This window comes from Delphinapterus leucas, chromosome 2 (genome assembly GCF_059928025.1).
Source record: "Delphinapterus leucas isolate spDelLeu-1000000601 "Yukka" chromosome 2, BTC_Dleu_Yukka2, whole genome shotgun sequence".
Lineage (NCBI taxonomy): Eukaryota > Metazoa > Chordata > Mammalia > Artiodactyla > Monodontidae > Delphinapterus > Delphinapterus leucas.
The window spans coordinates 43,489,220-43,508,481 of NC_143130.1; the positions used below are offsets into that span (position 1 = coordinate 43,489,220).

General features: G+C 38.6%; 1 long non-coding RNA gene across 1 annotated transcript in view; it reads left to right on the forward strand.

Annotated features, from left to right (window-relative positions):
- LOC149750009 (uncharacterized) overlaps positions 1 to 13,099 on the forward strand; it is a 445,365-nt gene extending 432,266 nt beyond the window's left edge. The window contains exon 3 of the long non-coding RNA XR_016392011.1: positions 1,092 to 13,099. This is a non-coding gene — a long non-coding RNA (uncharacterized LOC149750009). The remainder of the gene's footprint in view (positions 1 to 1,091) is intronic.
- Positions 13,100 to 19,262: the final 6,163 nt, after the last annotated feature.

The following is a 19,262-nucleotide window of genomic DNA, read 5'->3' on the forward strand; positions in this document are numbered from 1 at the left end:
TTTAAATAGATAACAAACAAGGACCTACTGTAAAAGATAAATAAAACATTTTGTGAGTGTGGTTACATAAAATTAAAGAATTTAAAAAATATTTATCTTTGTATTAGCAGTACAAAAAGAAGTATAGACATTTACTTCATCATTTCTGTGGTATCCCTACTAAAACACTTAGCTTGAGTCTAGTCATGGCAAAAGATCTAGAAACACCCAAGTGAAGGACACTCCTTAAATGGGGAGTAAACGTACTATTGCATGATCCTGGATTAGATCCTAAATACCAAGGAAAACAAAAATAGTTATAAGAACAGTACTGGGACATTTGACAGAATTAGAATATGGGTTATAGATTAGGTAATAGTAATAGGCAATGTGAATTTTTCTGATTTTGGTCATTGTACTGTGGCTATATAAGAAAGCATTCTTTTTCTAGGGAAATACCAAAGTATTTACAGTAAACAAGCAAACATCTTTAATTTACCCTCAGATGGTTTAGGTGAAACAATTTATGTGTGTATTCTTATGGACAGGGTATAATGAAATTCCTAGTACAGATTTAAGCTTTAATAACTTGAAGGAGTGATAAATGGAATATTTATAAATAGAATATTTCCTGGCGTACCAATAAACAAAGGATGTCATAGTCACCAATGATTGCAGCCCTCCAAAGTGAGCTGGTGAACCCTGAGGAAACTCAGGGCTGAAAAGAATACCTGCCATCTAGCAGCCATCAGACTGCAGCCAACTCCCTGCGGTGAGCTCTGAGGAAACTCAGGATGTGAAAATACAGGCCCCAGATAGCTAAGGTGCATATCAAAGGAATGATTTCAGTGAACCCAGACTCTTGCATCTTCCCATACATAGAAAAGCACTAAATTCCTTAACTTGAGATACCTGATTTTCTTTAATTAACAATAATCTTTTGATGTTCCCAATGACCTGTCCTTTGTTGCAAAACTCCTCTATATCCTGGCTCTGCTTCCTCAGAGCAGTTTCTCAGTTATCTGAAACGGTGTCTCTGGGCTGCAGCCCTCATTTTGCCCCAAATAAAACGTAACTCGCAACTCTCACGTTGTGCATTTTTTTTTTTTAAGTCAACAGTTATGGTGACCACAAATAAGGGACCCAGAGTGGACTTCTCTCCTTCACCTGAACTCTACAAGGAACTGGAGCCTTGGTACCAGCAGAAGCCCCTTGCACTCATCCACTTCCTCGGAGAGTCCAGACGAATTTGGGTAAGTCTCTCCGGGTTCTTGGATCTCCCATGTTGGTTGATGATCCTGAGATTTATTTGGCGGTGTAGCGGGTACCTGCCTCCTCCCAGCTGAAAGATACTGGAAGGGACCCCGGTTGAAAGATGCCAGGGCAATACACACCCCGGTGAAAGATACTGGCGGGGGCCTGGTTTTTAGGATACCAGAATTTGCTCAGCTGCAGGAGACTGAGTGGCCTGTGCTGTGTGGTTAGGTAAGAGGCTGATCTGATGCTTTTCTTCAATTCGGCTGCCTTAATAGAATTTGTCGCTATAAAAGTGAAGGTATTACATGAGAGCGTTGCTCCGAAGAAAAGGGACAAGACTCTCCTCCTGACTGGTCATGGCTTTCTCAGACGACTGAGAAATTTACAGGAGTGGCGGAGAAAGAGTCCTCATACCGTACAGTGGTCCCATAGGGAAGCCCACTCATTAATTAAAACGCTGGTCCAGCTGTCGCGGATAAGAACTGGCCATTCAGCAATCCGAGCACCGCGGTGGTCTTAGACTACCAAAGGGAGAAACTGAGTCACATAAGAGGGCTGAAACGACTCTGGGGTGACACCTAGAGGAGTGAAGCTCACAGACAGCACACTGGCCACCACACAATTTCACTAGTAAATTTTATCCCTGACAATTCAACTTACAGTGAGAGATAGAATCTCTCAAACACAGAAAGGAGGGGCATCAGAAAACCAACCTCCAGCTAACACCCCAGCCAGATTCATGTACAACACATACAGAGCCCATACTTACAAGTACCCAGTTAATGGGGGAAATTATACTAAAAGAGAACTCAACCTAAATGGCCAAATTGGAGTTCTTCGATATTCCAAAAATTGCTATTTTTGCATGTACAGTTAGAAGAAAAAAAAAAAAGCTGGCTTGATAAAAATATCTTTTCAGAATTCTGACTTTAAACAAAGGCCTTTTAGGGGAAACTTGCATTCCTCTTCCTGTGTCGTTGAGATGTAAATGTTCTACCTGATCTTCTTAGGATGTGTGTGCATGTGTTTTGAAAACTTGGCCTCTGCTGTGCTATTTCTTGAGAGTAAACTCTCTGGATTTTATTTAGGTGACATCCTCCCCACACGCTTATGGGGAGGTCTCTTGCATTTTATTGGTTTGAATCACTATTAATATGTAGTTTATTAATGGCCAAATGATGGATCCTTTAAATTGGAGAAACTAACAAATTGACTCTAGAGCGCTCTCATAAACAGCTGTTTTATTGGTACCTATAAAACAAAAATCAAACTAAAGATGGAAGAAAGGATAGGTATATCTAATGGTTAACCTAAGAACTTCTTTACTGTAAAACAAGTAAAACTGGATTAGGAAGCTTCATTTGTGGTCTTTGCTTCCCCTCAATGTGTCTTACAGATGCTAATAAAGCATTAGAACAATTAACTTTAACAGGAAAAATCCTGTAAGGAAAGCCTAGATACTATTTCCAACAAGGTAGAACTTTTAAAGGAATTATCTCAAATGAATAAAGACATCTTTAGATGGTTATTTAAAATGGGATAAATAAAATGGACATTTATGTGATTAAAACACAAGGTTTTAATATTTCTATACTACCTAAGGTTAAATGGGCCAAAAGGGACCCCCTACTGGTCCCCAACATTAAAAGCCAAACAAGTCTGTTCTATTTACCCTAGTTTTAAAATATACATTTAAGGGGCTAGAAAAAAATTTACACTGAGATACCTGACCAACAATTATTTGGGGCAACAATTAGGCCAAAGGGCCTGAGTTCCTCAGCTCAACCCCACTCTGGGGATCCCAGAGCCTTTTATATAAAAATAGTTAAAAGAAGAATACACAAACAGATTTGATACATGGAAATTAACATCTTTTACTAATTAAAAATATCAATAAAATTAAAAGTCAAACAAAAAACGTAGTGACAGTAATAATTTCTGAAAAAAAAGTTTCACTAACAACTTTATTTAGCACAGCAACTCTTTCCACTTTTGCATATTACCATCTATTTCTGATCTGCATAGTTATATTTAATTTTATTAAAATTATAAAACAGCATATTCTTTTGTATAATGCTTTTAAATTACCACTACATTGATAATACTCTGGTTTCCTATATCGTCTTAATCATTATATTTTTAAATGTCTACCTAACTATCCTATTCAATGATGTAATACCTACTTAGCTGCTCTCCTATATTTGGACATTTGAATAGCTTTTAATAGCTTATAAATAATTAACAGTGAATGTTTTATAAATGCTGTATTTGGAGACTTTCAAGATGGCAGAGGAGTAAGATGTGGAGATCACCTTCCTCCCCACAAATAGATCAGAAATACATCTACATGTGGAACAACTCCTACAGAACACCTACTGAATGCTGACAGAAGACCTCAGACTTCCCAAAAGGCGAGAAACACCCCCATGTACTTGGGTAGGGCAAAAGAAAAAAGAAAAAAAAGAGACAAAAGAATAGGGATGGCACCTGCCCTTCTGGGAGGGAGCTGTGAAGGAGGAAAGGTTTCCACACACTAGGAAATACCTTCACTGGTGGAAACAGGGGTTGGGCAGGGGGGAAGCTTCAGAGCCACGGAGGAGAGCACAGCAACAGGGGTGCAGAGGGCAAAGTGGAAAGATTCCCACACAGGGGATCGGTGCCGACCAGCGCTCACCAGCCCAAGAGGCTTGTCTGCTCACCCGCTGGGGCAGTTGGGGGCTGAGAGCTGAGGCTCCGGTGTTGGAGGTCAGACCCCAGGGAGAGGACTGGGGTTGGCTGCGTGAACACAGCCTGAAGGGGGCTAGTGCACCAGAGCTAGCCAGGAGGGAGTCTGGGAAAAACTCTGGACCTGCCTAAGAGGCAAGGAACCATTGTTTCAGGATGCGCAAGGAGAGGAGATTCAGAAAACCTCCTAAATGAGCTTCAGAGACAGGCACGAGCTGCGGCTATCAGTACAGACACCAGAGATGGGCATGAGACGCTCAGGCTGCTGCTGCCGCCACCAAGAAACCTGTGTCCAAGAACAGGTCACTATCCACACCTCCCCTCCCAGGACCCTGTGCAGCCCACCACTGCCAGGGTCCTGTGATCGAGGGACAACATCCCCAGGAGAACACACGGCACACCTCAGGCTGCAGCAATGTCACGTTGGCCTCTTTCGCTGCAGGCTCACCCTGCATTCCATACCCCACCCTCCCACCGACCTGAGTGAGCCCCTTAATCAGTGCTCCTTTAACCCACTCCTATCTGGGCGAAGAACAGACACCAGAGGGCGACATACATGCAGAGGCATGGCCAAATCTAAAGCTAAACCCCAGGAGCTGTGCAAAGGAAGAAGAGAAAGGGAAATTTCTTCATGCAGTGTCAGGAGCAGCGGATTAAATCTCCACAATCAACTTGATGTACCCTGCATCTGTGGAATACCTGAATAGACAATGAATCATCCCAAAATTCAGGTGGTGGACTTTGGGAACAACTGTAGACTTGGGGTTTGCTGTATGGGACTGACTAGTTTCTGATTTTTATGTTTATCTTAGTGTAGTTTTTAGCACTTGTTATCATTGGATTTGTTTATTGGTTTGGTTGCTCTCTTCTTTTTTTAAATTACTTTTATAATTTTTTAATTTTAATAATTAAAAAAATTATTTTAATAACTTTATATTATTTTATTTTACATTATATATATAATTTCTTTTTTTCTCACTTTTCTACTGAGCCGTGTGACTGACAGGGTCTTGGTGCTCTGGCCAGGTGTCAGGCCAGAGCCTCTGAGGTTGCAGAGCTGAGTTCAGGACATTGGACAACCAGAGACCTCCCGGCCCCACACAATAGCAATAGGAGAGAGCTCTCCCAGAGATCTCTGTCTCAGTGCTAAGACCCAGCTTCACTCAATGACCAGCAAGTTCCAGTGCTGGACATGCCATGCCAAACAATTAGCAAGACAGGAACACAACCCCACCCATTAGCAGAGAGGCTACCTAAAATCATACTAAGTTCACAGACACCCCAAAACACACCACCAGACGTGGTCCTGCCCACCAGAAAGACAAGATCCAGCCTCATCCACTAGAACACAGGCACCAGTCCCCTCCATCAGTAAGCCTACACAAGCCACTGAACCAGACTTACCCACTGGGGGAAGACACCAAAAACAACGGGAACTACGAACCTGCAGCCTGCGAAAAGGAGACCCCAAACACAGTAAGTTAAGCAAAATGAGAAGACAGAGAAACACAAAGCAGATGAAGGAGCAAAGTAAAAACCCAGCAGAACAAACAAATGAAGAGGAAGTAGAGGGTCTACCTGAAAAAGAATTCAGAGTAATGATAGTAAAGATGATCCAAAATCTTGGAAATACAATGGAGAAAATACAAGAAACATTTAACAAGGACCCAGAAGAACTAAAGAGCAAATAAACAATGATGAACAACACAGTACATGAAATTAAAAATTCTCTAGAACGAATCAGTAGCCGAATAACTGAGGCAGAAGAACGGATAAGTGACCTGGAAGATAAAACAGTGGAAATAACTACCACAGAGCAGAATAAAGAAAAAAGAATGAAAAGAATTGAGGACAGTCTTAGAGACCTCAGAGACAACATTAAACGCACCAACATTCGAATTATACGGGTCCCAGAAGAAGAAGAGAAAAAGAAAGGTACTGAGAAAATATTTGAAGAGATTATAGTTGAAAATGTCTGTAATATGGAAAAGGAAATGGTCAATCTACTCCAGGAAGCGCAGAGAGTCCCATACAGGATAAATCCAAGGAGAAACATGAAAGACACGTATTAATCAAACTATGAAAAATTAAATACAAAGAAAAACTATTAAAAGCATCAAGGAAAGAGCAACAAATAACATACAAGGGAATCCCCATAACGTTAACAGCTGATCTTTCAGCAGAAACTCTGCAAGCCAGAAGGGAGTGGAGGACATATTTAAAGTGATGAAAGGGAAAAACCTACAACCAAGATTACTCTACCCAGCAAGGATCTCATTCAGATCTGACAGAGAAATTAAAACCTTTACAGACAAGCAAAAGCTGAGAGAATTCAGCACAACCAAACCAACTTTACAACAAATGCTAAAGGAACTTCTCTAGGCAGGAAACACAAGAGAAGGAAAGGACCTACAATAACAAACCCAAAACAATTAAGAAAATGGTCATAGGAACATACATATTGATAATTATCTTAAATGTAAATGGATTAAATGCTCCAACCAAAAGACATAGACTGGCTGAATGGATACAAAAACAGGACCCATATATATGCTGTCTACAAAAGACCCACTTCAGACCTAGGAACACAAACAAACTGAAAGTGAGTGGATGGACAAAGATATTGCATGGAAATGGAAATCAAAAGACAGCTGGAGTAGCAATTCTCATATCAGACAAAATAGACTTTAAAATAAAGACTATTGCAAGAGACAAAGAAGGACACTACATAATGATCAAGGGCTCAATCCAAGAAGAAGATATAACAATGGTAAATATTTATGCATCCAGAATAGGAGCACCCCAATACATAAGGCAAATGCTAACAGCAATAAAAGGGGAAATCGACAGTGACACAGTAATAGGGGACTTTAACACCCCACTTTCACCAATGGACAGATCATCCAAAATGAAAATAAATAAAGGAAAACAAGCTTCAAATGAGACATTAAACAAGATGGACTTAATTGATATTTATACAACATTCCATCCAAAAATAACAGAATACACTTTCTTCTCAAGTGCTCATGGAACATTCTCCAGTAAAGATCATACCTTAGGTCACAAATCAAGCTTTGGTAAATTTAAGAAACGTGAAATTGTATCAAGTATCTTTTCTAACCACAAGGTTATGAGACTAGATATAAATTACAGGAAAATATCTGTAAAAAATATAAACACATGGAGGCTAAACAATACACTACTTAATAACCAAGAGATCACTGAAGAAATCAAAGAGGAAATCAAAAAATACCTAGAAACAAATGACAATGAAAACACGACGACCCAAAACATGGGATGTAGCAAAAGCAGTTCTAAGAGGGAAGTTTATAGCAATACAATCCTACCTCAAGAAACAAGAAAAATCTCAAATAAACAAATTAACCTTACACCTAAAGCAATTAGAGAAAGAACAAAAAAACCCCAAAGTTAGCAGAAGGAAAGAAATCATAAAGATCAGATCAGAAATAAATGAAAAAGAAATGAAGGAAACAATAGCAAAGATCAATAAAACTAGAAGCTGGTTCTTGAGAAGATAAACAAAATTGATAAACCATTAGCCAGACTCATAAGAAAAAAAGGGAGAGGACTCAAATCAACAGAAATAGAAATGAAAACACAGAAGTAACAAGTGACACTGCAGAAATACAAGGGATCATGTGAGATTACTACAAGCAACTATATTCCAGTAAAATGGACAATCTGGAAGAAATGGATAAATTCTTAGAAAACCACAACTTTCCAAGACTGAACCAGGAAGAAACAGAAAATATGAACAGACCAATCACAAGCACTGAAATTGAAACTGATTAAAAATCAGTTGGAAGATTAAAATTCTTCCAACAAACAAAAGCCCAGGACCAGATGCCTTCACAGGCGAATTCTATCGAACAGTTAGAGAAGAACTACCACCCATCCTTCTCAAACTCTTCGAAAATATGGCACAGGAAGGAACACTCCCTAAGTCATTCTACAAGGCCACCATCACCCTGATACCAAAACCAGACAAAGATGTCCCAAAGAAAGAAAACCACAGGCCAATATCCCTGATGTGTTCATCACACAAAAATCCTCAACAAAATACTAGCAAACAGAATCCAGGAGCACATTAAATGGATCATATGCCATGTTGAAGTGGGGTTTATCCCAGGAATGCAAGGATTCTTCAACATACGCAGATTAATCAATGTGATACACCATATTAACAAACTGAAATAAAAACATATGATAGGGCTTCCCTGGTGGCGCAGTGGTTGAGAGTCCGCCTGCCAATGCAGGGGACATGGGTTCGTGCCCTGGTCCGGGAAGATCCCACATGCCACAGAGCAGCTAGGCCCATGAGCCATGGCCACTGAGCCTGCACGTCTGGAGCCTGTGCTCCGCAACGGGAGAGGCCACAATACTGAGAGGCCCGCGTACCACACACACACACACACACACACACAAATATATATATATGATAATCTCAATAGATGCAGAAAAAGCTTTCAACAAAATTCAACACCCATTTATGATTAAAACCCTCCAGAAAGTAGGCATAGAGGGAACTTATCTCAACATAATAAAGGCCATATATGACAACCCCACAGCCAACATCATTCTCAACGGTGAAAAAGTGAAACCATTTCCATTAAGAATAGGAAAAAGACAAGGCTGCCCACTCTCACTGCTATTATTCAACATAGTTTTGGAAGTTTTAGCCACAGCAGTCAGAGAATAAAAAGAAATAAAAAGAATCCCAATTGGAAAAGAAGAAGTAAAACTCACTGTTTGCACATGACATGATACTATACATAGAGACTCCTAAAGATGCTACTAGGAAACTACTAAGCTAATCAATGAATTTGGTAAAGCAGCAGGATACAAAATTAATGCACAGAAATCTCTTGCATTCCTATACACTAGTGATGAAAAATCTGAAAGAGAAATTAAGGAAATACTCCCATTTACCATTACAACAAAAAGAATAAAATATCTAGGAATAAACCTACCTAAGGAGACAAAAGACCTGTATGCAGAAAATTATAAGACACTGATGAAAGAAATTAAAGATGATACAAACAGATGGAGAGATATACCATGTTCTTGGATTGGAAGAATCAACATAGTGAAAATGACTATACTACCCAAAGCAATCTACAGATTCAGTGCAGTCGCTGTCAAACTACCAGTGACATTTTTCATAGAACTAGAACAAAAAGTTTCACAATTTGTATGGAAACAAAAAAGACCCCCAAAAGCCAAGCTATCTTGAGAAAGAAATATGGAGCTGGAGGAATTAGGCTCCCTGACTTCAGACTAGACTACAAAGCTACCGTAGTAAAGACATTATGGTACTGGCACAAAAACAGAAATATAGGTCAATGGAACAGGATAGAAAGCCCAGAGATAAATCCACGCATATATGGTCACCTTATTTTTGATAAAGGAGGCAAGAATATACAATGGAGAAAAGACAGCCTCTTCAATAAGTAGTGCTGGGGAAACTGGACAGCTCCATGTAAAGGAATGAAATTAGAACACTTCTAACACCATACACAAAAATAAACTCAAAATGGATCAAAGACCTGCATGTAAGACCAGACAGTATAAAACTCTTAGAGGAACACAGAAGCAGAACACTCTATGAGATAAATCACAGAAAGATCCTTTTTGACCCACCTCCTAGAGAAATGAAAATAAAAACAAAAATAAACAAATGGGACCTAATAAAACTTAAAATCTTTTGCACAGCAAAGGAAACCATAAGCAAGGCAGAAAGACAACCCTCAGACTGGGAGAAAATATTTGCAAACAAAGAAACTGACAAAGGATTAATCTCTAAAATATACAAGCAGCTCATGAGGCTCAATAGCAAAAAAACAAACAACCCAATCCAAAAATAGGCAGAAAACCTAAATAGACATTGCTCCAAAGAAGATATACAGATTGCTAACAAGCACATTAAAGGATGCTCAACATCACTAATCTTTAGAGAAATGCAAATCAAAACTACAATGAGGGGGCTTCCCTGGTGGTGCCGTGGTTGAGAGTCCGCGTGCCGATGCAGGGAACACGGGTTTGTACCCCAGTCCGGGAAGATCCCACATGCCGCGGAGCGGCTGGTCCCATGAGTCACGGCCGCTGAGCCTGCGCGTCCGGAGCCTGTGCTCTGCAACGGGAGAGGCCACAACAGTGAGAGGCCCGTGTATCGCAAAAAAAAAAAAGAAAAAAAATTTAAAAACAAACAACTACAATGAGGTATCTACATCTCACACCAGTCAGAATGGCCATCATCAAAAAATCTACAAACGGTAAATGCTGGAGAGGGTGTGGAGAAAAGGGAACTCTCTTGCACTGCTAGTGGGAATGTAAGTTGACACAGCCACTATGGAGAACAGTGTGGAGGTTTCTTAAAAAACTAAAACTAGAACTACCATATGACCCAGCAATCCCACTACTGGGTGTATATCCTGAGATAACCATAATTCAAAAAGAGTCATGTACCACAATGTTCATTGCAGCTCTATTTACAATAGTCAGGACATGGAAGCAACCTAAGCGTCCATCGTCAGTGCACATATATATAATGGAATATTACTCGGCCATAAAATGAAACGAAATTGAGTTATTTGTAAGTGAGGTGGATGGACCTAGAGTCTGTCATACAGAGTGAAGTAAGTCAGAAAGAGAAAAACAAATACCGTATGCTAACACATATATATGGAATCTAATAAAAAACAAAATGGTTCTGAAAAACCTAGGGACAGGACAGGAATAAAGACACAGACATAGAGAATGGACTTGAGGACATGGAGAGGGGGAACGATAAGCTGGGACAAAGTGAGAGAGTGACATGTGACATTGACGTACATACACTACGAAATGTAGTATAGATAGCTAGTGGGAAGCAGCTGCATAGCACAGGGAGATCAGCTCCATGCTTTGTGACCATCTAGAGGGGTGGGATAGGGAGTGTGAGAGGGATATGCAAGAGGGAGAGATATGGTGATGTATGTATACATATAGCTGATTCACTTTGTTATACAGCAGAAACTAACAACAACATTGTAAAGCAATTATACTCCAGTAAATATGTTTAAAAAAAAAAAAAGAAAAAGGAGCTGTGACCCAGTGGTCATGGATATGTCTCATCCACATTGGATTATCTGTATTTACCTACTTTTACATCGGGGAGAATTAATTTCTACCCATTTTGTTTAATTTGTTATTGTCTTGATGTTTCTGCCATTTTCTGTGAAACCTAGTTTTAACTGATATGGTTTCTAAACTTACAAGGAGACCAACTGGTCAAAATCTCTTAGTTTTAAGGCTCAGACGGCTTGGCAGTCTTTTATATTTCCTAAAATGCTTACATTGCCTGAAAACTGTGAAAACAGAGAGACATTAAAATATTAGAATTGCAAATAAATAAATAAATAAATGCTGTCTTTGTTTTTGTTTGTTGTCACATCTGCTGAATTATATTTTTTAAGGATAAATTCCCAGAAATGCTATTTCTGAGACAAAGTGTATAAACAGCTTCATGGGTCTGAATAGTTATATCTATTTACATGTGCACTAGCAGAATTTTCCATTCAACGTCACATAACTTCAGAAAATATGCTAATTACATCTTGGCTTGTGTGATGTATTTGTTATTCTAACACAAGTGATAAGTAAATTTAGACTTACGAGATCGGGAAGAGGTGGATTAAAGGAAAGCCAGAAAAAAGTTCACGTGTGCCTAGGAATTGTATTGTGATGATGAGAGTTCCCAGTTGCAAACGTAAGAAACACATTCCTGGACTGAGGACAGAATGACAGTCACAAACAGGGATAGGCAAAATGTAAACAGCAAAAAAAAAAAACAAAACAAAAAACCAGTTTGAATTCATGTTAATTTTCATTTTAGTAAACATAGTGTTGATCTTAGATGGAGAATGATGTCTAGAAGCCAAAGATGACTCCATCTTCAACGGGAGATCTGGATGATGGTTTGAAAAGAAATGAGACAAGGTTACAAGGACCGGCCCATGGCAACTGAGTACCCAGGGTCCTGACAACACCCCGCATTTTCCCCAGAAGCACAAGCTCATTAGGATCTGAAATATCTTTCCCTACACTTACACCACAACTAATATCTATGAAAGAATTTCCCAGCCCTTTGTAATGCAGCTTATAGGCTCATAGAGTATATTCTTCAAATGGCCAGTAGGTAGCTTAGGGCAAACCTGGAAGCACCAGACCACTTTTATCATGGTTAATCTTTCCAGCCAGTTAATCCTATGGTCCTTCCAGTTACCAAAGTCTTCTTAAATTTAAAGTGAGAGGGTTGTGGTGATTAGCTTTGCCAGGGTCATTGATCTTAAAGGGGATATGCTGACTCTAGTGCTTTCACTCATATTGTACAATTCAGGAAAAAAAAATTCAAACACTATATGTCCTCCCTTATCTTTAGCTAATATTAGGATTGAGTTTAGGTTAATATTGACTAGGTTTTGCAGGAATGGCTTTCACACTGAATTAAACTTGAAAGCACTTTCATGAGAAATAAACCTATATGTTTGGGGTTTTCCTGTGTGTTGTTTGCTACAGTTACTATATATATACTCACACACACAATTTCTAAAAAAAAAGAATAACAGTGATGTGGTCTCAGTGAGATATCTGTTGTTTCCTATTCTACGGTCAATAAAACAAATCTTATTGTGCATGGTACAATCTAGTCATCAATGGTGAGCCTTATTAGAGTTAAGCCAAAGGACTTTTCCACTCAAAAGAAGAGAATGAGAGAAGTGTTGCAATTTAATTGTCCTCATTCTTTCTGAAGGTTTTGGCTTTGTTCATGTGTTCCCCACATGAATGAATGTGTTGCCATTTGTTTTTGCTTCTCTAGGCTCAGCTAACTTTCAGCTTTGGACCACGTCTTCAAATCTTAGACCAATAACCAGATAGGCAATTACATCATAAATACCTTCCAGGATGTCTTTCATGTATTCTTTGGACAATATCCTGGGCAAGTAAATGAAAAATATTGAACCTACTAGAGTGATTACATTTTCAAAATGAATAGAGTAAGATGTCACCAGAGATGAAACCTAAATCCATTCTCAATTCCTTTTAAGAATCCAGCTATGTGATCATTAAAGACTCTTTACTTTTCCCTCTTTTGAACTTCTTGCCAAAGACTTGCCTATCTTGTCAATGTTTTTCGTGAACAGGGAGATGAAGAGGGGAAACCACATTGTCAGTTTAAGCTTAGCAGATTCTTTTCTTATTTTGATAGCCTTAGCATTTGCCCTAGTGAGCCGAGAGGTGTTTAAATTTATTTGGTTTGCCAGATTTTTAAAGTTCTCTTTACAAAGTCCATTTTTGTTTCGAAGTTTCTTTTCTTTGCAAGTGCACCCTTAGAATCCATGCTCATTTCTCCTGTTGTGTGTTTCATATCTGATTTGTGATTAAAACTATAAAGTCTAGACTGTGGGCAAGATCAGCAGAGACACTGAAGTTGGGGTTTTTTGGCTTGGAGTTTAGTTTACCTCCTTATAGCTTAAGCTCATCAGGAGCCCAAGAAATAATAAAAGAGTTGCTTTAGTAGGTTGCCCTCAGTACTGCCATGAACTGAGGGGTGTGAGAACATCCTTACAGCTCGGATGGTGAATATGGAGAACAGGAGTCCACAGTAACAACTTGAATCATGTGGCTGATGAAGGTATCTAGGATGACAAAGAAGACTGCTTTTATCTTGATCATATGATATTAGAGCTTGTGTCCTATTCAGACACTTCCCCTTTCACTTGAAATAAACAGAGAAAGATAAAAGACAGAGCCCAAACCGAACAGACTTTGCAAACAGATTCTGTTTTGCTTTAAGACACAAAATCAATGCAGATGTGAAAAACAAGGAGGAACTCATCATTTACCTTTTATAAGACCAATTAAGAATTTACAGGGCTTCCCTGGTGGCGCAGTGGTTGAGAGTCCGCGTGCCGATGCAGGGGACACGGGTTCGTGCCCCGGTCCGGGAAGATCCCACATGCCGCTGAGTGGCTGGGTCCGTGAGCCATGGCCACTGAGCCTGCGCGTCCGGAGCCTGTGCTCCGCAACGGGAGAGGCCACAACAGTGAGAGGCCCACGTACCGCCAAAAAAAAAAAAAAAAAAAAAAAAGAATTCACAATATCTAGCTTTGGAATCACATTTGTTTAAAAGGCCGTTTCTTGAGGTGTTGGCAGTTTATATACTGAACATAGTGAACTGTGTTGACCTATTTCTTGTGATGCACTGAGATATAACAGCAAGGAAGGTTATGTTGACTGGTGGGACTACTCAGAGGTCATGATGTACAGTTTCTATGCAGCCATCTGCAAATCACCATAAACACTTCCGTAGAGCTTACTTTATAAAAATTAGTAGAATTATTGACTAACCTCTCAGCTTCTGAAACACCCTCTTTAACTAGGATAATACTATCAAGAAACATCTAACATAACTTTATGAAGGGCTGCTCCTTTGTATGCAGGCCAAGTGGAAATCAGTAACAGAAAGAGAAAAGAAAGGATGCAACGAAAGGGATGACTGCATAGTGTACAAAGTCTGCCTCTACAAAAAGAAGTAGGAAGGGGAAAAGAAACAGATGGAGTTAGCGCTAACAGAGGAATAAAGAGGATTCTTAATAAAGCATGCAATGGGAAGGTGGGACACCAAGATGGGTAATTATCCAATTTGGGGGAAAACAAAACAAAACCCCCAAAATTTCAAGATATACTGATCTGGTTGAGATGATGAACTCTTTGAAATCAACCTTTTTTCAATTTAAGAAATATAGTAGATTAACTAGAGGGTAATTGTGAGCTTTTGCCTTTTATAAGAGTCCTTTTTGTAGGAGGCAGTAAAGAATAACTGGTTCTTACATGAATATGAGTTGGTTGATCTGACCAAATGATGTGTTATTGGAGGTTTTAAAGTAATTAGACTAATAATGTAAGTATAGGGCATTAGAATACCAGAAGGTATATGTATTTATATACATATAAATACATATATCTTATTTATGTATCTATCTGTATATCTAAAACAAAAGAAACTTCCCATGGACTATGTCAGGCTCTCCTTTTGAGCAAGACAACTTACCTTTTAGAGAAGAATGTAGTATTACTGAGTGAATGAAAAGTCTTCTTCATATAAAATCAGCAAAATAATTGCTAAAGTTATTAGAATTTTATTTTCTTTTCAAAGACCATGAATGAAATTAATTCATTCTTCCAACAAGTAGTTATTGAATTTCAACTCCATGTTAAATACTATACAACATGTTGCAGAGTATATAAACAAGGATAAAAACATTGTCTTCCTTCAAGGATCTTAAAGTCTTGCATGTATATGTGTCTATGTATATCTGTATCATCTATATCTATCTACATGATGTGTGTGTGATTTTGCTTATAAATAAGTATTTTTATTCACATAAAATTTTAACAATGAAGAAAATATATAATAAACACTCTTCTAGATTATTCATTACTTGTTTTGACTGTACTAAGTTTTGGAAATGAAAGGTATGTATAAAACCTTGTCTTGGGCTTCCCTGGTGGCGCAGTGGTTGAGAATCCACCTGCCGATGCAGAGGACACAGGTTCGTTCCCCGGTCCGGGAAGATCCCACATGCCGCGGAGCGGCTGGGCCTGTGAGCCATGGCCGCTGAGCCTGCGCGTCCGGAGCCTGTGCTCCGAAATGGGAGAGGCCACAACAGTGAGAGGCCCGCGTACTGCAAAAAAAAAACAAAAAAAACAAAAACCTTGTCTTTACCATGCAGGAATATTCAACTGAGTAGGGGAAAACAGAAGGACCAAAAAGTAAGTAACTATAAAACCATACCCTGTATGTTAAATAAAACTGCATAAAAGAGGAAACAATCTAACCTAGAGGCATCACTAAGCTTTAAAAGAAAGCTTTCAAATAGAGCTTCTAAGGACATTCCAGTGGAGGAGAGGCACAAAAGTGGGAAAAGGAAGTCTTTGAGGTAGATGGGATAGCATGACAACATGCACAAAAGTCATGAAACAATTACTCTTTTGGGAAATGTGTGGCTAGTCCAACTGAAGGAGCATAGACTGTAAGATATACAGCAGTGGGAGAGTAGTCTGGAAAAGTACATGAGAAAGTACAGGGTGTGCTATGTTATGGAATCTGAACAGTAGCTCATGGATAAAAAGGAGCTGTCATGTCATTTTTATTAAATTAATTTAATGTATTTGATTTTAATTCATTATTTTCATATATTTTATATTTATATAAAATACATTTTATTTACTATATTAACCTAATTTAAATTATGAATTAATGTTATTTAGTAATTAATGTTTCAATATATGCACTATGATTTTATACATTAAAGTTAGAAGGTATATAAAATATATAAATTTCAGAAAATAACTTTACAAAATCTCCCACTGTCCTATTTCTTCAGATAGTGTCTACCGATTCTCAGAAGTCATGATGAAAGAAGCTAAGCTTCCATCAGCCCTCCATTCCCTTCTTCTTACACTCTATTCTAGTTAATTATTTTATTTTTCTTCTTTTTCTCTGGTATTTACCATTATGCCCTTAAGTATACTTACACCTTATTACTTGCTATTATAGATATCCTTGAATAAAAAGGTGAGGGAATCAAACATTTACATTTCTTTTCCCTTTTCTTCTTTTTCCCTTCCAATATAGTTAGTATGACCAGGGATGTCTACTCTGGATGACATTTTGAGCTAAGATTGTAATATTGAAAAGGATCATTTGAAGGTTTTAGTAGAGTTCTCAGTCATTAATATATTATTTTACTTTCCATAAGGCCAACTTTTTCTGGGTCATGTGTGATCATTGTAGGACCCCTGAATTCCAGGAGCATAAGCCCATTGCCCTAATTCTTTTGCTGTAAAATCAGTTTCTCCATCAGGTAGTGTTGTTGACTAGTGTTTGTACTCAGTCACAGCTTATACTGCCCACAGAAACATGTCAGGTATTGAAGACAAATCTAAGTCCAGGTTAGATATCTGTCCCAGGGAGCACAAATTGCTCATACCCCCACCCCCATAATGAAAGATTCCCAGTGTAATCAGCCTGGGAGGTTGGGTGGTTCCCCTATTATGATAGCAGAGCTCAGAGCTGGTCATGCAACTGCAAAATTGGGCACTCATTCCTAGCAGTAGCCAAGGAATCGTTGGAGAAGAGAAGTCCATGCTGTTGAGTACTTGTATAATCTCCATGCCTGCTACCATAAACTTATCGAGGAAGCCCTGGGGTTGCTGATGAAAAGAGAATGTTATCCATGTGCAGACCGTTTTGTTCACCTTATTACTAAAGCTCTTCCCTGCTGCGAGGGACTTCTGGTGAGTATTCACCTGAAAAGCAAGCTCTCACTCAAGGTCCATTCTGAAATTCCTTTTTGTAAAACTGTTACCTAAAATTATTTTTTAAGTTGAGGTATAATTGACTTATAATATTATGTTAGTTTCAGGTGTACAACATAGTGATTTGATATTTTTATATATTATGAAATAATTACTATGATAAGTCTAGTCACCATCTGTCACCATAGAAAAGTTATTACAATACTATTTATTATATTCCCAATGCTGTACTTTATATCCTTGAGACTTGTTTATTTTATAACTTTAAGTTTGTACCGCTTACCTATTTCCCCTTCACCTATTTCCCCCCTCCCCCCACTCCCCTCCCCTCTGACAACCACCTGTTTGTTCTTTGTATCTATGAGTCTGTCTCTGTTTTGTTCCATTTTTTTTTTTTTTGATGCCACATATAAGTGACATAATTTGGTGTTTGCCTTTCTCTGTCTACCCTATTTCACTTAGCATAGACCTTTTAGGTCTATCCATGTTGTCTGCAAATGGCAAGATCTCATTCTTTTTTATGGCTGAGTAATATTCTACTGTATATGTATACCACATCTTCTTTATCTATTTGTCTATAGTAACTTACGTTACTTCCAAAATTCTTTGTCACCTATACACCAGACTTCTTTTTTTTTCTCTGAACATCATTTTTAATCCTTCGGAAAAAAATTTTAAGACCTTATGCTCTACTGCTTTTAAAAAAATAGTGATTTTCATAAATACTCTTGATACTTTAATAATAGATACAATTAGAGCTGTACTATTAAGGGCTAAAGGCACAAGGTACAATAACATTCCATATCTAATGGAAGAAAGTTCTGACTTTTAGCTCAGACCTAACAAGCAGACTTCTTATTTTTAAATCCCTAAACATCCAGCCAAACCAAAGTTCTCTAAAGTTCTTCATACTCTTATTCCATTATCTTATTTTCTTCATAGCTGAATAAAATCAGTGACTGTTCTGTTCTACTCTAAAATTTTAAGATAGTGCCTGCAATATGGCAGACAGTCATAAGTATTTGTTGAATGAATATATTAATGAAAAAAATTAAAGTTTGCAGGCAGTGGAATGTCAAGTGGGATATATAAGCATGGTGGAAAATAAATATTAATAAAAAAGCACAGTAGACATTATTTAACAGTATACCAGACACTGATCTGAGAGCTTTATATCTATCAAGTCACTTCATCTTCACAATTCCATGAGGTAGGTACTGATAGATTTGTTTCTGCTTTGCAGATAAGGAAAATGAGGCACAGAGAGGTTAATTAACCTTCCAAAGATCACACAGCTAGTCAGTGTCAGGGCCTAGAATTTTGACTCCAAAGGCCATCTTGAACTACTATACCATATTGCTGTAGAATTGAGGTAAAAGGTCCTTTGTTTTGTTTTTTTGCGGTACGCGGGCCTCTCACTGTTGTGGCCTCTCCTGCTGGGGAGCACAGGCTCCGGACGTGCAGGCCCAGCGGCCATGGCCCACGGGCCCAGCCGCTCTGCAGCATGTGGGATCCTCCCGGACCGGGGCACGAACCCACGTCCCCTGCATCGGCAGGCGGACTCTCAACCACTGTGCCACCTGGGAAGCCCCAGTAAAAGGTCACTTTGGAGAAACATAGAGAATGGCACAACAAATTCTTTAGAATATATTAAACATGCCTGTATTCAGCTTGCGGATGAGTCTGTGTCAAAGGCCAAGGAGAAGGTACCAAGAAAAAAGAACTTTCCAGAGTAGTTGAGTTGGGACTTTGAATTGATGAGGAAGATGGCTGTGAAATTTGGGAGTTTGTATAAGGAACAGATAGCTGGACATGGAATACTCAATTTGTTTAGTAAATAATTTACCTTGTCCCAAAAGAATTCTGACCTTTGTCTTCTTGAAAGAAAACTTTAAGCCCTTAGAATGACATGCCTGGAA